Raw genomic sequence first — 18,976 nt, forward strand, 5'->3', positions numbered from 1 at the left:
GCTCCCTGGTGGCGAACTGCCCGGTGGCGAGCTGCCTGGTGGCGAACTGCCCGGTGGCGAGCTGCCTGGTGGCGAACTGCCAGGTGGCGAACTACCTGGTGGCGAACTGCATGGTAGTGCTCCCTGGTGGCGAACTGCCTGATGGCGAACTGCCTGGTGGCGAGTTACCTGGTGGCGAACTGCCTGGGGGCGAACTGCCTGGTGGCGAACTCCCTGGTGGCGAACTGCCTGATAGAGAACTCGTCACTTGACTTGCTCCTAGGCGGTCTGCAACTCAGAGGATGGTGGAGCTCCCTGGTGCAACGCAACCCGACTACCCTCCGCGTGAGGTGATTTTCTCTCCTTTGTAGACGGCGGGAGCTGAGGGACCTGCGAGAACTGAATCAGAGGACTCGGGGGTATTTTCCCGGCGGGGACTCTCCGATGCCTAAGTTAGCATTCTGATTACAAAGGGCTTGGAGAGAAATGAGAGAGCTAGAGAGCGGGGGTTACCATCCTTCTTTCTCCCCTCTGGCTTTGGGGGTCGGAGTCCTTATATAGTGGTGCCCTCGCGGGTTAGGTGGGTAAAAAGCCTTCAAATGGTAAGACGTCATATCCCGTCAGAACCGGGGTACGGTGATGAACTCCTCGAGGTTGTCAGGCTGGCGCTTGTGCGAGGCGGCCAGGTCAGCGCCTAGGCCAGGTTGTCAGGTCGGCGCCTGTCAGTCAGCAGGTCGGTGTCCGGGCCAGGTTGCCAGGCCGGCGCCTGTGTCTGTCGGCGGGTCGGTGTCCGGGCCAGGTTGCCAGGTCAGCGCCTGTGTCAGTCGGCGGGTCGGTGTCCGGGCCAGGTTGCTAGGCCAGCGCCTGTGCCCGGGTCAGGTTGTCAAGTCGGCGCCTGTGTCCGGGTCAGGTTGTCAGGTCGGCGCCTGTGTCCGGGCCAGATTGCTAGGTCGGCGCCTGTGTCCGGGCCAAGTTACCAGGTCAGCGCCTATAGCAGGCTGATCCGGCCAGGTCGCGCAGGTCGCGCGCAGGCCACCCGTGGGCCGCGTGCAGGTCGCGCGCAGGCGCACCAGGCCGCGTGCAGGTCGCGCCAGGCCAGCCAGACTGGTGCCTGGGGGGAGACCAACTTGGTAAGTTGTTGCCTGGGTGCTTGCCTAGTTGTCATGAGGTGCCACGTGTCGCAATTTCACTGGAGGGCCAAATCTGCCCTCATCAATTGCCCCCCACTCCCGAGCTGAGAGTAACTCAGCGAAGGGAGTAGATTTCTTTTGGCCCGTAAGTCGACGAGCTAGTAAGTTTTGATCCAATTCCTTAGGCTTTGGGAGCTGCCTGTATGTGGCGAGCTGCCAGTAAGACGAGGGGGTCTCCGCCAGTTCAGTAGTGTAGCCCTTAGGCTTTGGGGCAACTTATAGTTCACTTTTGCTGATTTTGTTCCTGCTGAGAAAGCGACTGGATATTTAGCAATAGTGTGGCCCGCAGGCTTTGGGAGTGACTCGTAGTCTACTCTTTTTTTACTTTTGCTCGTGCCGGAGAGGCGGCTGGGCCTTAAGCAGTAATGTGGCCCGTAGGCTTTGGGAGTGACTCGTAGTCTACTCTTTTTTGACTTTTGCCCGTGCCGAAGAGGCGATCGAGTCTTAAGCAGTAATGTGGCCCGTAGGCTTTTGGGAGTGACTCGTAGTCTACTTTTTTGACTTTTGCCCGTGTCGGAGAGGCGACCGGGTCTTAAGCAGTAATGTGGCCCGTAGGCTTTTGGGAGTGACTCGTAGTCTACTCTTTTTTGACTTGTGCCCGTGTCGGAGAGGCGACCGGGTCTTAAGCAGTAATGTGGCCCGTAGGCTTTTGGGAGTGACTCGTAGTCTACTCTTTTTTGACTTTTGCCCGTGCCGGAGAGGCGACCGGGTCTTAAGCAGTAATGTGGCCCGTAGGCTTTGCCTGTGAGGTGTCGAGCTATGATTGAGCTGCATCAGATTCGTAAGGCCAGTCACCCACTCCTACAAGAAGCTACTAGGAGCTCGACCTTCGGGGGCAACACTACTAACTTTAGGTTGCCAGCTCACACGGGAGCCTTGGAAGGCTCGACCGGTAAGGGCGCCTATGTAGTCTGTTGGTCGTCAACTCCCGTGGAAGCCATGAAGAGCTCATCTTTGTAGGGGGGACCTTGCGGAGAGGACTGATGAGGCATTATTTGAATTGAAAGTAAGGTTGGTAGAGCTACTTAGTCTGTTAGCCCCCTGCAAAGTTTTTGAGTTCATAAAAAATGTAAACTATAAAGTGATAGCTTCAAAAAAGGTGAGGACTTAGCTTTGGTAAGATGAGAACTTAGCTTTTGTAGGATGAGAACTTAGCTTTTCGTAGCGTTTCCCACAGACGGCGCCAATTGATGTAACCGTTTTTGGTCACGTACCATTTTTTGTGATGTATAAATTTTTTAGCTAAGTACCTCGTTGTTTGACCCGGTGGTGACGTGCCTTGGTGATGAGCTTCTTGGTGGCGAACTCCCTGCGGGAGAACTACTTGGTGACGAACTGCTTGATGGCGGTCTGGTGGCGAACTGCCTGATGGCGAACTGCCTGGTAGTGCTCCCTGGTGGCGAACTGCCTGGTGGCGAACTACCTAGCGGCGAGCTACCTGGTGGCGAACTGCCTGGGGGCGAACTGCCTGGAGGCGAACTGCCTGGTGGCGAACTGCCTAGTGGTGCTCCATGGTGGCGAACTGCCTGATGGCGAATTGCCTGGTGGCGAGCTGCCTAGTGGCGAACTGCCTGGTGGCGAACTACCTAGTGGCGAACTGCCTGGTAGTGCTCCTTGGTGGCGAACTGCCTGATGGCGAACTGCCTGGTGGCGAGCTACCTGGCGGCGAACTGCCTGGGGGCGAACTGCCTAGTGGCGAACTGCCTGGTGGCGAACTCCCTGGTGGCGAACTGCCTGATGGCGAACTCGTCACTTGACTTGCTCCAAGGCGGTCTGCAACTCAGAGGATGGTGGAGCTCCCTGGTGCAGCGCAACCCGACTACCCTCCGTGTGAGGTGATTTTCTCTCCTTTGTAGACGGCGGGAGCTGAGGGACCTGCGAGAACTGAATCAGAGGACTCGGGGGTATTTTCCCGGCAGGGACTCTCCGATGCCTAAGTTAGCATTCTGATTACAGAGGGCTTGGAGAGAAATGAGAGAGCTAGAGAGCGGGGATTACCGTCCTTCTTGCTCCCCTCTGGCTTTGGGGGTCAAAGTCCTTATATAGTGGTGCCCTTGCGGGTTAGGTGGGTGAAAAGCCTTCAAATGGTAAGACGTCATATCCCGTCGGAACCGGGGTACGGTGATGAACTCCTCAAGGTTGTCAGGCTGGCGCTTGTGCGAGGCGGCCAGGTCGGCGCCTGGGCCAGGTTGTCAGGTCGGCGCCTATCAGTCGGCGGGTCGGTGTCCGGGCCAGGTTGCCAGGCCGGCGCCTGTGTCCGGGTCAGGTTGTCAAGTCGGCGCCTGTGTCAGGGTCAGGTTGTCAGGTCGGCGCCTGTGTCCGGGCCAGATTGCCAGGTCGGCGCCTGTGTCCGGGCCAGGTTGCCAGGTCGGCGCCTGTGGCAGGCTGATCCGGCCAGGTCGCGCAGGCCGCGCGCAGGTCGCGCGCAGGCCGCCCGTGGGCCGCGTGCAAGTCGCGCCAGGCCAGCCAGACCGGTGCCCGGGGGGGAGACCAACTTGGTAAGTTGTTGCTTGGGTGCTTGCCTAGTTGTCACGAGGTGCCACATGTCGCAATTTCACTAGAGGGCCAAATCTGCCCTCATCAATTCCCACTGGAAACATTGCTTTTTGGAGTTTGCATTTAATTAGCTTTAGAAACAAGGGGATCTACACTATCACATCAACCAATCTTCACTCATGAGTAAACCTATTCACGGGCCGGGCTTCGGGCCTGATTTACACTGTTGGACTTGGGGTTTTGGGTTGAGCCCCATTCAAAATTTGGCAAAAACCAAGCCCGATCCTGGCCCATGAACAGGTCTACTCACTACTTGTGAGCTGCAAGATCAATGTAGTTAGCAGGAGGACCAATTCTTTTTCTTACCCATTGCCTACTTTAAAGGCTATGTTTGGTTTGAAGGAAAAAATAGGGAAAGGAAGGGAAATGTAGAGAAATCTTTACAAACCTTGTATAGGTTTCCCTGCCTTTCCCTTCCTTTCCCTACTTTTTCCTTCAAACCAAACACAGCCTAAAAGCTTAAAAGGGTAAAAGATGTTTTTTTTTTTTTCATTTTGCCATCTATTAGAGCTATTCGACGAAGGTGTTCCCAATACAAGGTCGGGATGTGCTGTGGGGCATTGTGGGGCGCAGATGTGAACTCTTCCTATATTCCTATGGCATCACTACCAACCTTATCTTTTTTCCTTTTTCCACCGATTCATCTTAATATATGTATTCTTTTCGCACTCTTTTCCTACACATGTTGTTTATTGACTGCGGAACAATCTACTCCATACAATATAAGTTAGCCTTATAATTATTTTATAGAAATTTTCTTTTAATTTAAGTGATATTCACTATCACATAAGACTCTGGATGTAAAAATTTGAGTTGCAATTTTGCAAAATGTCTAATAAAACAAGTTATTTTTCTTTTTTGGTTTTCTTCAACCAATCAATGAAATGATACCAAACATAGATGAGCAAATTTGTAAGTTGAACATAAACCCATCTTATCAAGTCCCACATTTCAAAGGGGTAAAATAGACTTTTTGTGTTTTCTATCAAATATAACGGAGTCATATTCTGACAGGGGGTATGTAGTAGTATTTGTGGGGAGGTTTAAGTAATATCCCTTAATAAAGTTGTACTTCTATTTACATTATTTTCCAGCGTATTTGCTTTCCCATGTGTCAAACTAGATTTTTTGCTACCATCATTAAGCTCGTCCTTTTGATTGACCATGTACCCATGTTTGTTTCTTTGGAAAGGCCTAAGGCTTAGTTTGGAAGGAACGTACAAATACAAATGTATACAGTATAAATATATACAAAATAATACAAAATGCAAGATTTTACGTTACAAATTTATATTTATACTCCTTCCAAACTGAGCCTTTGGACAAATTCTCTGATCCCTTGTGAAGCTATTATGTTTTGCCTGAGCTTTTTAAGAAATTGTTGAGACCAAAGGATCCTTTATGTCAGGTAGAGATGCATTGTTCTTGCAACTTCGTGGATGAAGACAATTTGATGTGATAGTGCAGAATGACCCTCTTTAATCTACAAACTTAGCTCCACATGTAATAACATGTAAGTTCCACACTTACATAAAGGTTTGAAGTATTGATATGTATGTTGAAGTATTGTAGGAAACCTATTGACTTTAGGCAAATGGCACGCAATTCTTTTGCTTGAAACTTTGTGTGGGAGCTCTATACAACCAAAAGACTTCATATCTATAAAAAAGAAACGAGGAAAATGGGAAAAAAAATCGAGATTTTGAAGCTCAAAGTGGGTTTGAGTGCAAACTTGAGAAAAAAAAAGCACAATTTCTTGAAATCATTTCATATCTCAAACATTTTATGTTATGTTTGAGTATTTGAAATACGTTGATCTACCAATATTTGGTTAAAAATCTAAGATTCTTTACTTTTATGAATTATGAGGAGTTCCATACATTTAGCAACAATTTATGGAAAAGAAACAATTGCTGTAAAAAAAAAAAAGAAAATTTTACAGGTTTTGCGAGATCTTATGACAAGGGAATACTATAATGTGGATCTATAGATAATCTATCATATCTGTGGATCCATTAAATTTTATGTTAAAAAATATTTTTTCTAATTCTTTTATAATTTATTAAATATTAAAAAATACAAAATAATTAATTTTAATATAAGAAATTACTAGTTCCATACTTGCATGAAACCTGTGCCTTAGATTAATTGATCTTCTATCATTATTCATGAGAGAAGGATCTAAAATGTTTTTTTTTTTTCTCATTTTCTTTAGCTATTTAATTATTTAACTTCAAAATTAAAAATTACATTAAAATATTTTTAGCAAATTAAAGCTAAAACACTAGTTGATGCAAATATTTTTACCACACCAACAGTCGTATTGCATATATTAATGAAGTTGTCGGAAAGAATATTTTGAAAACATACCAACACAGTGACAGCCGGCGTTAAGATTTATTTGAATTTCCATAGCATATATATGCATGAATTAATTTTTCCACCATATCCCTATGTAACTAAAACATATAGAATATATGTTTCCCATGTTATATGTGCAGAATTTTCTCAAGTTACAGAATACAGAATAGGTAGCAAGGTTCCAATAACAGAGGTCACAATCTCAATACCTTTGGTTTGTCGGTGTGATTAGGTAACTACTTCCTTGAGACTTGGAATCTATCATAATCAAGCAGTAAGTCATGAGAAGCTAATCACATTTCTCACTTCTCCCATTTTTCTTTTTCTTATCAACCCTAGATCTACATCTAGAAGGAGCTAAGGGCTTGTTTTTTTTTTGGGGGGGGGGCACAAAGTAGTTGCCCTCAGACACAAGGAATGACCTTGGATCTACATCTCAAAGTTGCAATCTGTATATAGTATCGCCATGCTGTATAAGCTACAAGCACCAGATATGGTGCCTACATGAATACATTGTTTTTCCTATTCAGAGCTGTCCTGCTGCCTAGTGCCATCACAGTTCAGCCAAGGAAGAACTTTGCAACTTCTTTTTAAGCCGAAGAACACGTTTTCTGTGTGAAGGACCCTTTTGGTGTTGCTCCCACTCATGTGCTCCCCTAAGAATCCGACTTCCACAGGCCTACAGAAAGAGAAGTTGAAGGTGTGTTGATCTTAAAATCATTATTATAATCACATGCCACTTGGAAATCAGAAAAGAAAATTCTGATAGTGTCCCACTTGTAAGGCATTAACTAACCTCACAGATATGTTGAGTCCACAAATCTCTTGAAACTAATTTTGGCCTCTCCATACCATTGAACATCTCTGAGTCTGGGCACCAAGTATTCATCCTTGAACAAGAAAGATCTGATTACGGTAACAGAAGGTTTAACCACTTGTTCTTGCCATGATTCATCAGAGTTGCCTGCAGTTAAGTGTATTCAATGAAACAATACATGAAAACAGGTAGAAAGTGCTTCTCACAACTAAATAGAAAGAAATGCATTGAACAGTAAATTACTCAGATTGTCACATACACAATATGGCTTCAGTTGCATCAACATAATGCAGATCCTATCCAAAAAGGGTTTGCAATCTTGTGAGTCTCCTTTTCTAGAAAACAATGACATATCTTAGCCTATGACCTTTGACATGGAAAAATAGCCAAACAAGAAAATATGGCATGGCAAAGAAATAGAAATGCAGAAGACTTGGGAGTAAAACTGCTGAAAGGAGAAGTTAAAGAATCAGTAGAAGCAGCTAAACTTAGGGTGTATGATGAATTCTGCAAGAAACTAAATGCAAAAAGTGAGAAAAGCATTAAACAATCCAAAGACAATGGAGAAATTAAAAAGTAAAAACCTAGATGAAGTTGGATGCATCAAAGTGAAAATCAAATAACCCTAGTAAAGAATGAGGAGATCAAGAAGCAGGTTTCAGAGATTAATAAATAAAGAACATTTTGGAAATACAAAGGGGCCATTACTTGTATTGGCATAATGTCAAGCCTACAAGCCTGAAAAAACAATGTATGTCTGAGAGAGAGCATAGAGACATTGTAGAATTAGGGATTCAGAGGTTGGAAAAGCCTTTCCCAAAGGCTTTATGTTTGTTGCCATCCCAATAAAAGTTTGGAAATACTTAGGTGAGATAGGCTTATTGTACTTGACTAAATTATTCAATATAATATAAAACAAAGAAAATGCATACTGAGAGGAGTAAAAGACATGAAATTTGGGAAAGGGTGAGTGACAATTAAGAGATGAAACTCGTAGCTTATAAAAGGAAAAAAAAAAAAACAATTTGGATTCATGCTGACTGTGATAATCTGGAATATATAGAAGAAAAGGAATGATCGAATTTTCAACCAAGTGCAGACATCAGAGGAGATAACCAGCAGGGCCTGTGGTACCCTATATTCTTCTTTTTCGATAGGTAAATAGAATTTTTTTTCATTAAAAAGAAAAAGTATACAATCTAGACAGGTGTTCAGGCAACACAAACAATCACAACAAAGAATTAACAACATCATGCCAATACAAAATAAAAAGAAAACCACATCAAAACATATCATCCAGGTTACAAATTTGTAACCCCAAAACTTCCCCAAGACTGTCCCCTAGGTCTTCTCTATTGACTTGTTTGATCAAATTCTGGCAAAACCAAGACCCAATCTGTTACGAATTTTCCAATAGCTGCCACAAGCCTATCCAAGTTCCAAGCTTTATCCTCAAACACTCACCTATTTCTTTCTGTCCATATATTCCAGCAGATGGCAAAAGGTAAACAGCTCCAAATTAACCTGGCTTTCTTGCTTCCTCTGAGTTTTGACTTGCAACAACACAATATCCTGATTACACTTTCTCAGCATATTTCTCACCAGAACCCTTCTTCCTTTTCTCAATCCCCTGGCATTCCAAGATAGCAACAACACAATAGTCGCTTCCCTTCACTCTCCCTTGTCAAGGTCCTCCTCCTGCCCTTTACTTTCCTCCCACGCTTCTCCCCCCTCCCCCCCCACTGCTTTCTTCTTACTATATTCCTCCCTCCTACTCCTTTCGAATTCTCCAATTGCCTTTCTGACCACTCTCTCCTCACCCAGAAAGAATAAGCCAAGTGGTTTTCCCACCCCCACCTGTTGTTCAATATCCACCCTCAGCTAAACAGTAATTTCTTCACCTAAAAGCTCCTCTCTCTCAAGTCCTCTGTCACCTCTCCTTCCTCCCTTACTTCCTTCCCCACCTCCCATTCTTCCACTTCTCCCCTTGCACCCCCAACCCCTCCGCTTCCTTGACATGAAAATCTTCTCTTTCAGTTATACACCCTGTGCTGTTGTTCAAGCCTGTCACCCTCCCCAGAAATTTTCCTCTTTGATTTACACCCTCTTCAACTTCCATGGTTCTCCTGTTATCCCCTACTTTACTGGAACCTTCCAGCCCCGACGAAGAAGGGAGGAGGAACAAAACGTACCTCAGAATTCAATTGCTCTATAATCTCGAAAGTCTTCAATCCAGGCAGAAATCTGTCCAAGTGCTCTAACTCTTTGTCAAATTTTGAACTAAAAATATTTCAATTTCATAAAGGAAAATAAAAAGGAAAAAGTCATCTATAATGAAACTCAAAAATATTATGGGTTTGAAGAGAATATATTCATATTAAAACAAATTATTTGGATGATATATATATATATATATACATATAAATTGAAAACCTGATGTTGATTTAATTAGCAAAATAAAACTTGTTCAGAACAATATAAAATATTTTAAATGCACTAGGAAATTTGTCAAGATATATTCCAATAATATTTCATATCAGTACCCATGGAAATGGAAATATGTTGTTGAAATATATAGACATTTTCAACCATGGACAAGATGAGAATGTTGAGATGGATGAGTGAAAATATTAAAAAGGAAAGAATTTAAGTGCATTGAAGAGAACCTAGGAGTAGTTCCAATTAGTGACAAGATGAGTAAAAGTTGACCAAGATGGTTTGATCTGGTGCATATATGACTAATGATTGCACCAATAGGAGTAATTTGGTACAAGTAGAAGGTTCTAAAAGAGCATGGAGAATAGCAAGAAATGCATGGATTTAAGTGCTGAAAATAATCTAAGGGCGTATGATTTGAAATAAAATTTGGCTCCTGATACAGAACAATGACAGAAGACGATTCATGTAACCAATACTAGATAGTTGGGGATAAATGCTGAGCTGAGCTTTGAGGTGAGTTGTAATAAGCAAAAAAGTGTACCCAATTATTTCTGAAAATTGAACTACAGTATGATAAGTATGCTTATCATGCCCTAACCAGGAATGCATGTGCAAGCAAGAAGGCATGACACATAAAGATGTGAAAGTAGTACACATACTTGACGATGAACCAGTCTTCTGGTATTTGCATTTAGCTTGTCAATAGCTTCTTGTAAGATAATTTTGTAATAGTCATCATCAGAGAAATCCAAAATAGCCCTCAAATTCTCTCTTAAAATCATATTTCCCTTGTTTGTCGAGGTACTCGTGCCACCCCCAGCACTTGAGTCATAATGTGCATCTGTGATACAAGAATGAGATGCATTTGTATTGGAATGAAATATTCTAAGAAAATCTTCAAATTCGCGTACACCAATAGCCTGCCGCAACCCCCGAGCGTAATCTGAAGTCAGGCTAACCTCCTTTAACCAATGGGCTCTTGGTTTATATTTCCTCCATCAGTGCTAGCCAACCAAACTCATCTCTAGCTGCTTCTCTATCCTTCCTTTCAGCATCAGAAAGAACCCCCAACCTCTTCTTTCACATCCAGCCTCTGGATTACCTCCAAAACCTTAAGACTTTCTATGAGAGAGACATCCAACCTCTTCCTTGCACCAGGCCTTGATTTTGCTCTTTAAGTACTTTAGCTTCCTCCAGAACACCATACATGCAGAACCAGACACTTGGGATTCATTCTACCACTCCTCTAACTTGCCAAAGAACCCAGGGATCTGGAACAACATCATCCCCAGCTTGAAGGGCCTAGGCATTCTGTTTCTAGCCCCCACTCTCAAAAGAATTGGCCAATGATCAGATGTTGGCCGAGCTAACGCCACCTGTACTGAACCTGGAAACGTGTCATCCTGCCTATTGTCAATGGAAACCTGTCCAGTTTAGACAAAGCCAGGTTATCTCTGAAACTGCTCCATGTATACTCCGCTCCCTGTAATGGCAAATCCAATAGCTGCAACCTGTAGACAAACTCTCTGAATTCAATCATCTCAGGTGACAGCCTCCCCCCTCCTTTTCCTGAACAAATCTGATAATATTAAAATCACCTCTAATACAAATAGGGAGGCTCCATCTATTAACAAAGGATTTAATCTCTGCCCAACAGCTCCTTCATGCAAGTCCATTCATATCCCAGATCAGGAGCATACCACCAGACACTCCAAACTGAAGGCTGGAATACAAATTTGGTTTCCTTCATACCCCCTCTACTAATTGCTTACTACAGCTCTCCTTTGTCTTTTTATGTCTTCTTTGTCTCATGGAACAATGCCAGACTAGGTTGCCTCTCTTCAAGCACCTTCTTTACCGCCGCTCTTTTCTTAGAGTCACCAAAGCGTGTTCAAGAAGCCAGGTAAAAGGTCAATTGATCAAAATGTGTCAAAAAGCCAGGTAGGGTGCACACGGAAAAATAAGCCTCACCCATAAGAGTAGGCATACATGAAGCATGCCTTCAAAACATTGTCTCAAGTAACTAGGTCAAGCCTGGTAAACCCAAAATATTAAAAGGTTGTTTATGGACCAATTACCCTCAGATCCCACAGCATCTAGATTAATTGTGCACTTGTGCTTCTAATCAAACCCCTTATGAGATTGGTTCCAGGTCAATCTTGAACCAGCCTGTTTCTAACCATTGGCAGCACTCACAAGATATTATCAAACCAAAATCCTTCCTCTCCCCAAAAACAGGAAAAAAAGATAATACTAGGCTACATGGGTTTGAATATGGGAATCTCTGACAGTTGAATCTACCTAATCCCAAAATTCTGGGTCACATTGATTCATCTTAGATTGGTTAACCAATGAATATGCATACAAGAACATATTGTATTTGGACAAAAAACAGCCAAATCCCAATAACTTAAGAAGCATTCAAATTCCACCGGTCACAAGACCCCAGATAGCAATATTTTTCCAGATTTTTAAACTCTTAATGCATTTTTTTTCATAAAAACATTGTTTTGAGAAAAGGTAAAAACGTTTTTCTGAAGATAATGTTTTTTATTAACATTTCCAGATAGTAACATTTTTTTCATAAAAAGCATCAATTAATAAGTTATTTTGAGAGGGGTGTGTCTTCATTACTGATAGGCAGAGCCCCGAAAATACATGTACAAGCCCAAAACCTCATATACAAAGTATGACTGTACAGCTTAAACAGAATGTGTCTGTCCGTCTGTGTACTGGATACATGCCCAATCCATTACATTTTAGCATTAAAACAGACATGATTCGCTGGATCTGAACCATGTCCCATGCCCAAATAAATAAGGTTTTTCTAACTATAACAAAAATTGAGAAGATAAGCAATCATAATGATAACCTCTAATTAACTAACACTGTGAGTTTTACAATAGACAAGCTCAACCAATCATGGTGGCAGATGAAGATTTATAAACCAATCCATGTCATGAAAACAGAATACTGATCCAAGAATTAATTGGACAGAGTGACACGAATTTTCTACTGCACAAACATACAAAAGTAAGAAGAACAAAAATTCCAACCCGAGTGGATGTCCATATTACTAACCATTAATGAACAGAGAAGAGTTTTAAAAATTTTATGATTTAAAATACAATTCAAATTCAAATCATGAATCACAATTGTTCTAATTCAATTATTTCTTGAATCTTATGATTTCATTCATGAATCTTATAACATACAATTGAATCAATTTGGAAAGGACCTAGGTTTGTATTTGTATTTTTTCCTGAAGGGCTTTTATTTTAAAACCCTTGCTAGAATAAGGTCTGCTTGAGTAATCTAAAACCTATTTCAAAATCTTTTTTTTTTTTTTTCCGTTTATTTTCCATCATATGCAGGCTAAAAAGCCATATTGTTTAGGTTAATTGAACTTGAAGTTAAACTTGCTCGTATCATCACTTGTAGTGTAAAGTTGAAAAATTTGTTCTATTGTTTACTAAAATGATAGATTTGGATTGAAAATGTGGTCAAATCATCTTTCTATGCATTTAAGTTTGTAGTATAGATGTTTAAAGTATTTTTGGTAATAAATAAAAAAGAAAAAATTTATTAATAATAGATGGTACAGTACAACTGAGGATGATGAGAGATCACCAAGAAATACAGAAAGGTACAAGAAGATAAGATAGCAATAAAAAGAAAGACTATAACCAAAAAATGAGAAGAATGTAACTCCAGACCAACTCAAGGAGATTCCAAAAACCAGCACCAAGATCTTCTTTTGAAAACCCCTCAAACTCTGGAAGAATGACAACCTAATCCATGATCCTTTTACTGCAAATACGTTTAAAATATTGTAATTCAGTTTGATTACCATGCATTTAATGTATTTTGAAAAAAAAAATCAGAAATAATTTTATGATTTTGATGCAATTCATTTCATAATTCAATTTGATTCAACATTTAAACTTTTAAAGTGTTTTTATATGATTCAAAATTGATTTCATTAATCAAGCATAATATAACTTTACAAGCCTCCCTTGGAGAGGCACAAGGTGCAGCCTCTCCTAATAATCATTACAAAGGATCATAAAAACAGATTACATAGCTGCCCAAAATAACGCATCCCTAGAGGACCCTTGTTTAGCAAGAGAGTCGGCCAAAGTCTTGTTAAGCATTTGACTTTTTTTACGAGGTCCCTATAATACCAAACAACTGAATCTGGGTTCACCAGCCAACCCACAATCACCTTGGAGTCTCCTTCGATAAGTAGACTCTCTACTCCAAGTTGGTTGGTAATCTGAATTCCTTGTACTGCAGCCACTAACTCAGTCACCTTTGTAGAGTCCCCTATTCCCACCGGGCCTGAAAACAAAGAGACTGTTGCCATCCTCATTTCTCAGAATCCCTCCAATTCCTAATGGTCATGGATTGCCTTGGCTATTACCACCAAAATTCAATTTAGTAAAAACCTTCTAGAGGAGGTGCCCAAACTGTTACAGATCTTTTTTTCTTAACCGAGGAATGGGACATAACATTTCAATTCCTCCAAAAGTCATCCAAAGGAAAGGAGCTAAGGAATCCAAAGATTTCAGCCAATAAATAGCCCTGGTTAGAATACAATCCTTCACTTACTGTAAGGGACTAGGAGAGGAGAAAAAAGATTTCAGCCAACTTGTAAAGTATTTTACAATCCATGATTACAATATGTTTAAAGTATTTTACAAATAAATCAGCATTCTCTACAACTAACAATATGATTACAATTTTCGGAACATTGGCACAAAGCAGGGTGGAGAAAAACGTACCTCAGAGAAATAATTGCATACAAAATATCAGATACAACCTCAATATCTATTCCTTTAAAGCAACATAAAATACAGTGCATACCTGGATATAATAATTTGTTCCCCCAACTATGACTGGCAAGCAATTGCGGGAGAGTATGCCATCTATAATCTGAAAATCCAATTATTAAATCAAGTGGTGGATTACTAAATGTCAAGCTTGATATATGTAAGCACAAAATAAATAGTTAAACACTTATTAAAAAAGAAAAGAAGTTTATGACACAATGCAAAATCCAAAGGTAAGTTAGTCGAATAAACAAATAAGATGGGAAGAAAAGCCAAACAAAGTACAAAAGGTATATAACCAATCCACTGGAGGTACTTGTTGCTTCCTCAGTCACCAGGTTCATAATTTGATTCCATTTGTGTCTGATTCACAATCCGCTATTTATAGGGAGGTTAGCAAGCAAGGTGCAAAATTATAAAAAAAAAAAGAAGTCAGAAAATTCAAAATATGCCAAAAATTTTAAAAAATGCAAAATAAAATATTAAACATAATGTTAATAAAAATATAAACTTAAATTTTAAAATAAATGTTTTAAAAAGCCTATTATCTAAAATTAAAATACATAAACATAACATGTAAAGCGTATTCAAATGAAAATTTAAAAATAAAAGCAAACATATAAAGCATTTTCAAACATGCAAAACCCACAATCTCTTTTTTCCTTAATTGCATTGCTTTAAGTAGCTAATGTGATGCAAAACATATTACATTCTTGATTCTATGAGTCGCCTTTGTACCACACCCCTTGAGGCAAGCCCAAACAAGTCTATGTTATGGTCTGAAATTCTTTTTTATGTGAGAAATAAGAATTTCAGACCTTAACATAGATTTGTTCAAACTTGTCTCAAGGGGCGTGGTCAAGGGTTCAGGGGTGGAGCCCCCAGCCCAACCGTAAGACTCAAAAAAAAAAAGCAAAAAGTGCAAAATATTAAAAAAGTGCACACCTGGGCTGAGGTGCAAAGCACATGCCTATGCCTAGGCACACCAAGCGTGTACCTTTTGAAAGGGGTATACCATGGACCTAGGCGAGGCACATACCTCACCTATGCGCCTAGGCATGCCTTTTAAATCACTAACCCAAGTATTAAGCTTCAACTCAGAATTAGTTCATTCAGTTTTTAAACCCAATAGATCCATTTGTTAGTTTCATGAGATTGGCATTTGCATTATGCAGATATAAATGGAATATTCACAATAAAGACAAACAATTTATTATTAATTATGAGAAGTGGATTGACTGGAATGGGAATCCCATTCCCATTCTAGGCGGAATGGGAATCCCCCGTATGGGGGAATGGCCATTCCCAACCCCCCAAAGGAATGCGATTCCCATTCCGGTTTATGGTTGATTTTTTTTTTGTTTTTTACAAAAATACCCCCTTCATTTCCAACCCTAGTCAAACAGAGAGCCATCGCCGACAGAGACTGCAAGCAATGTAGAACTCCAAACCATCTGCCGTCGCCGAAACAACCTCTGGCGAGGTAAGGTAGGAGCGCTGCTGAATCATTCTCCTCCTCGTCCTCCTCCTCCTTCCAAATCAACCGCCCATGCTCTGGTGTGGGATCTAATTGCTTCGGTTTCATATGTAATCCAATCTTCACAGAAGACGAATCATTTTCAACAAAGGTACGTATTGTTTAAGATCCGTATAAAATGTACCATTATAGTGTTTTTCTTTTGCACAATAGCTGCACCGTTATGCTTTGTGTTTTATTTATTTATTCTTCTTTTCAAATTTAGCTTAGACATTGTTTTGATCCTGACATAAAATAATTGCATAGTATTTTCTTGTTAAGTTGCAAATACTTGCATCAATTTTGTGTTGGAGATATTCAGAAAGTTGTAAAAATATGAGAAGTGTAGGAGAGTCCAGATGCCGGAGGTGGTTTTTTGAAACTAAGGATGACGTAGAGAATTTTATTGGGTTGGTTTGTAATGTTGTTGAGAAAGATGTGGTGGTCCTGGTGGAGCCATGGGTCTCTAGGGGTATAGGTTGGAAGAAGACTAAAATGGGATTCTTGGCAGCAGTGATTAATAGTGGCAAATACAAAATGGGTTAAAAAGGGGGTCAGCAATTGCACGAAGGTTGACAAGGGTACCTCAAAAAGCAATAGAGACAGAGGCCATAGTGTGATAAGGAGAAATAATGTCCTATTGACTGGGCGCTTGCTGTTTCTTGATTCCCACCTAGCTTGTAATTGGAGAGAGTTTGGTTTTGTCATTGTAGTTTTATCATGATGTTAGGAGTTCTTGTCTAGAAGGTTGGATGTTTTCTTTTTTTCTCACTCTTGGGTGGTATTTATTATGCTTCTTGTTTACTTAGTTTCATCATTAATAAATTCTTTTAATTTATTTCAAAAATATTAGTATTCTCAGAAACCTACAAATGCTTATGTGCTTAACTTAAATCAAGACCAAGTTGTGCAGATTCATGACACTGATCACAAGCCTTTAGAGATCTAAGTTGCTGACTTACCTTTTTCAACTTGTACCATATGTTTTGGTTTTAGGTGCAGGAAATTCCATTATCTTGGATAGTGGGGCACCCATCATTCTACTTATATGCTTTCTATGTTTCCTAATAGAATATCTGTTACTTCCCCTCCAGAAAGAAAAAAGGAAAAATCATTAGCTCAATCAGGCACTTGGATCAACAAACATGTAAATTCTGATTTAATGTGTTAACTGATGCCATTAATATGGAAACTGCTTCATATGTTAGTAATATTGACAGTTTATATATATATATATATATATTTGGTAGAATTAATAAATGTTGAAGCTGAAGCCAATGGCAGCTAGAGGAAGGGGATGTAGAAAGATTAAGAAAGGAAAGGTAGATTCATCAGGGGGTGAGAAGTCAGAGAGAAGGAAGAGTGCAAGCATGAAGGGAAGAGGCAGAAGGGGCAGCAGGAAGTAAAAATGTCAGAGATTGCAGAATGCAGATGGTCTTGTGAGGTGGTTTGATGGGGGTAGATGATGTTTGTGATATTTTCTGGTGGTTCATGTTGGATGTGGTTATGCACATTTGTGTTTGGTTTGCTCGGCATTCTGTTTGTTTTCCTTTGTTTTTGGCATGTTCCATGGTTTTTGTATAGTGCTTCATGTATGGGACTAGGGTTGACAGGAAGTGGCTAATTTTTACTGTCACTCTTTTGTCTTGTTAGGTTTGTGGTATTTTGTTGTTTTCTTTTATGCTAAGGCTGCATAACTCCTTTTAATACAATTTTTAATTTACTTTAAAAAAGGTTGAAGTCTTAGGCTCTTAGCATTGTTAGAGAATGTTGGAATATCAATAGATTTGACTTGCATAAGGTGGAGGTAGAAGGGGGCTCCAGTGCTACCATTGGGTTGCTCAATTCACTTTCTGCTTATCCTTGGAAGATCTCTTGAATTTCAATTTAAGACTAGAGCCTTGGCTTATATTGTTGTCCTTGATTCCAGTTTTCTAATTTTGCTAATAACCTTGCTGGCTTGTTGACCTTGGTGCCAGAGGGTTGAGGGATTCTTTGTTCTGTTGCAATGTTGATTTTGTAGCCTGTGCATGGGTCAATTATGTCAAATTAAGTGCAGGGAAAGAATTCTAACTACGTTTATATAAATTTAAATTATCAATAGGGGGATGTTCTCTATTTGTGTCAAACCTACAATTTCATAAGGAGTTATTGGAATATGACATCTTTGTGGAATTATGACCATTAAAATTTACCTTACAACACATGTCAATTGCTTTATTGGGTATTGAGCCTTGTAATATGAAATGCTCTTGGTTTCTTTGGTAAACTTCCAAAAACCTCTCTGGAGTACATGCATGCAAATTATTGGCACTCATTATGTAGGAGAAATCCAGAAATGAAGGAAAATAATAACAAAACATGTCACAACATGATCAATATTTTTGTCATTAAATGGTTGCAGGTTTCCTTTTTGCTATATATTCTTGAATGGTTAGGAAGCATAACCAAATGGTCAAAAATCGATGGACATGATGAATGTGCTGATGTTGGGAGTCTCCAAAAGAGTGGACACTTGAGAAAAGGATACATTCCTTACTTGTACGGCAATGATGGAATCGTAGACAAGCTTTTCTCTGTTATTGCTTGAGCAGGTTTTGCCAGTGAACCCATTTTCTAGACCTAATAAGCTGAAGGTAAACTGAGTTGATAAGCTTTGTCTTACTTAATGGCTTGACATGGGGAATAAAATGGTGGTTATTTGGTTGAGTAATGAGAGTATCTATGAAATTTATGACTTGTACAAGTTACTGAATTTACCTGCCTGGTTCAAGTTTCTAAAAGTTATTTCGTGTACTACAAACATTAGCCTTACTCTCCCATGACATTACCAGATTATAATTATGGCTTCCCAAGTTGATTTACTGCAAATATTTTAACTGGTAAATATGTAGATATTTCATGTCAACAACACTTGTTACTTTTGAACAGCTTCTACTTCATGAACATGTTTCTAGGATTTACTTGTTGGTTCTAAAACAGCTCTACATGATAGATAAAACTGTAGAAATCTCATATTAGTTCTAAACAACTTTCCTATTTTGAATTTGGTTAGGAATATATTTACTTGCCTTTTGTTATTTCCTATTTTGAATTTAGAAGATCATAGAAGAAATGTTGTTTCTTTTGTATCTTAAAATCAATATTCTTTTGTAATAACTAATAAGCACATTCAACACTATGAATCTGTAAATAAGGTTGAAACTTTTGTAATGGAATTAATAATGAAATACATTTACATGCAGCTTTTATTAATTATGAATGTTGAAAGAATACTATGTACAAA

General features: G+C 40.1%; 2 long non-coding RNA genes across 4 annotated transcripts; one reads left to right on the top strand and one right to left on the bottom strand.

The window, feature by feature from the left end:
* Positions 1-6,121: 6,121 nt before the first annotated feature.
* On the bottom strand, positions 6,122-11,268 carry LOC104591311 (uncharacterized). Of its 3 annotated transcripts, none has more exons than XR_016077708.1 (4): positions 10,002-11,185; positions 7,163-7,238; positions 6,883-7,050; positions 6,122-6,765 (listed from the first exon to the last, which is right to left on the bottom strand). It is a non-coding gene; the product is annotated as an uncharacterized LOC104591311 (long non-coding RNA). The 3 variants fall into 3 exon arrangements; XR_016077710.1 differs by lacking the exon at positions 10,002-11,185 and adding an exon at positions 8,368-9,203; XR_016077709.1 differs by lacking the exon at positions 7,163-7,238 and having other exon boundaries at positions 10,002-11,268.
* A 3,804-nt stretch (positions 11,269-15,072) lies between these two features.
* Positions 15,073-18,561, top strand: LOC104587808 (uncharacterized). The gene is made up of 2 exons (XR_733661.3): positions 15,073-15,802; positions 18,095-18,561. It is a non-coding gene; the product is annotated as an uncharacterized LOC104587808 (long non-coding RNA).
* The last annotated feature ends 415 nt before the right edge of the window (positions 18,562-18,976 follow it).

Source organism: Nelumbo nucifera, chromosome 6, assembly GCF_055504915.1.
Source record: "Nelumbo nucifera cultivar China Antique chromosome 6, China Antique-T2T, whole genome shotgun sequence".
In the NCBI taxonomy this organism is placed as follows: domain Eukaryota; kingdom Viridiplantae; phylum Streptophyta; class Magnoliopsida; order Proteales; family Nelumbonaceae; genus Nelumbo; species Nelumbo nucifera.